Raw genomic sequence first — 3,074 nt, 5'->3', positions numbered from 1 at the left:
ATCATGGCATCTGGTCCCATCACTTCATGGGAAATAGATGGGGAAACAGTGTCAGACTTTATTTTTGGGGGTTCCAAAATCACTGCAGATGGTGATTGCAGCCGTGAATTTAAAAGATGCTTACTCCTTGGAAGGAAAGTTATGACCAACCAAGATAGCATATTAAAAAGCAGAGATATTACTTTGTCAACAAAGGTCCATCTAGTCAAGGCTATGGTTTTTCCAGTAGTCATGTATGGATGTGAGAGTTGGACTGTGATGAAAGCTGATCGCTGAAGAATTGATGCTTTTGAACTTTGGTGTTGAAGAAGACTCTTGAGAGTCCCTTGGACTGCCAGGAAATCCAGCCATTTCATCCTAGAAGAGATCAATCCTGGGTGTTCATCGGAAGGACTGATGCTAAAGCTGAAACTCCAATACTTTGGCCACCTCATGTGAAGAATTGACTCATTGGAAAAGACCCTGATGCTGGGAGGGATTGGGGGCAGGTGGAGAAGTGGACAACAGAGGATGAGATGGCTGGATGGCATCACCGACTCGATGGACACGAGTTTGGGTGAACTCTGGGAGTTGGTGATGGACAGGGAGGCCTGGCGTGCTGTGATTCATGGGGTCGCAAGAGTAGGACACGACTGACCGACTGAACTGAACTGAACTGAAGGGCCATACAGTGAATACTCAGGTAAGAAATAGATTCTAAAGAGAAGAGGATGATCTTGAGATGGAACCAGGAAAAGTTCTCTGAGGCAACAGGAACACAGTTGCATTGTGTAAAATGCAACACTGTGTAGTTGCATTTTACAGGGCAATTCTGAATCCCTCCTGGAGCAGCTTGGATAATAGTACACACTGCTTCAACAAGACATTAAACCTGTTTTCTTCACAACTAGATACAATTATTCAGTTGGGTCAAATCTTTGGAGCTCAGTGGAGAACGAAGTTCAGATGTCTGAGAAGGTTTATGGACTCTAAATGGACCTTACTTTAGTCCTCATTTATGCTCCCCTGACATTGGAGGTTCAAGAAGAAATTCATGGGTGTAATTCTATCTTTAGTTTCGTAATTAAAAGGCAAGGGGTGCACATTTGCTCTTGGGGAAGGGAGTAACCCTGCCTTCTGCTTCTCACTGATGTGCAGAGCTAATCACTGGGGAGGAAGTAAAAAATAAACTAACTACAACACAAGCAAAAAATACCCGAACAACTACAAGAGTTGAGACCATTTGTCTTTTGGGAGCAAAGGAGGAGAGAACATGTTCATTTTTTTATTTGGAAAGTCAGCCAATGTCTCTTGGAAGGAAAAGAGAGCAAAAGGAAAACTGTGCCTGAGGTACAGCCTTCCTAAACCTGGAAGGCCTGGAGCAAGCAGGGCTCTCAGGCATGATGACTAAGTTGCACATGTAAGGTCCTGAGCTATCAGTTCAGTTTGGTCGCTCTGACTCTTTGTGACCCTGTGGACTGCAGCACACCAGGCTTCCCTGTCCATAACCAACTCCCAAAGTTTAGTCAAACTCATGTCCTTTGAATCGGTGATGCCATTCAACCATTTCATCCTCTGTTGTCCCCTTCTCCTACCACCTTCAATCTTTCCCAGCATCAGTGTCTTTCAAATAAATCAGTTCTTCGCATCAGCCTGGTAAACCTGCCAAACGTCATTCAACTCTCAGTCAAGCATAACACAGGAAGGAGTGACATCATGTTTCAAAGGACCTCAGCAGTTGGGAAGTTGATCACTAAGTCACAGGTAATGGGAAGAACAGCAGAGACACGGACAGTTATTGAGTGCAAAGGACAATTTTTAACTCTGAATACCTGTGCTTGAAGTCCAGCTTCAGCATGATGACACAGAGCAGGCAGAACCAACTCGTCATCCATTACAATGCACCCGAGTTTATAGATTAGGGAAGTCCAAAAGAGAGATTTTGAACTTCCTGCTCAGCTGAGCATTTGGTGGCTTAAGCAATTAATTTGAGTATTAAAAAAATATATATATATATAATATAGTCCTATATATGCTATGGGTTTCTGAAGTGAATATAGGATGTGATTTGAGTACTACCCCAAATGTTCTGTCCTAAGGAATATCTCAGACTTCAAGTATTCATGTCACACAATCAGTAATTCTCATTTTTTTTGGTCAAGTCATTGAAAGCTTTTGTTGAAATTCAAGTGTTATCTAGATCATTGATTGAACATATGTTGCCCAAATAAATGAATGCTATATAGAGAAAAGGATTGCAGAATTCCAATATAGTAGATTGGTTGCCAAAAGGCATGAGTTAAATTAAGTAAGAAAGAAGGAACAGATTTTTACAGTCCATTATTGAACAGATGACAAACCAAAGATATAGAAATCAAGTCTGAGAAGCTCAGAGAAACAACTTATGATGTAATTGACAGGGTTCAGGGCAGATCATACCAAAATATGCTACTTTGGCATATTGATTATTTGAATTAAAGTTACTAAGTCATGACCAGTGTGAGAAAAATGCTGACCCTCCCCTGTTCCCTTGAAAGCAAGAAATAAACTTACCATGTGAAAAACATCCTTCCTGTACAAGAAAGTAGAGAGATCTCTTTATCATCAGAGATATGGAATTAAGGACTGTGGCAGTTGGTGATGGACAGGGAGGCCTGGCGTGCTGTGACTCATGGGGTCACAAAGAGTCAGACACGACTGAGTGACTAAAATGAACTGAACTGAACTGAAAGGTTGTGTAAACAGTAGAATGACTTCTTTGCTAACTTATTACCCCAAACCTCAAGCTTCTTTTTCTTGTCATTTTCTCAAAAACATATTGTTTCTTTGTCTAAAAGCTATTAAAATCATCTGCTTTGGTCACTTTTTTGAATCTTATATTTCTATGATCTCCTATATATACAAATTTGAGTATGTTTTTATCTCCTGTTAATCTACCTTGTGTCAATTTAATCTTTGGTCAGTCAAAGAACCAAGAAGGGAAGAAGGAAATGTTTTTCCCTAACATAATTTTTCTTTTCCTATTCTAGGTCTGCATCTTTTGCAATGATATAGTTGTACCCTAAAAAAAAAAAAAAAGATTCTGTAAGTTATAC

The sequence above is a fragment of the Moschus berezovskii genome, chromosome 6 (assembly GCF_049115385.1).
Source record: "Moschus berezovskii isolate FMDL1 chromosome 6, NW_MosBer_1.0, whole genome shotgun sequence".
NCBI lineage: Eukaryota > Metazoa > Chordata > Mammalia > Artiodactyla > Moschidae > Moschus > Moschus berezovskii.
Note: the sequence above shows the minus strand (reverse complement) of the source record.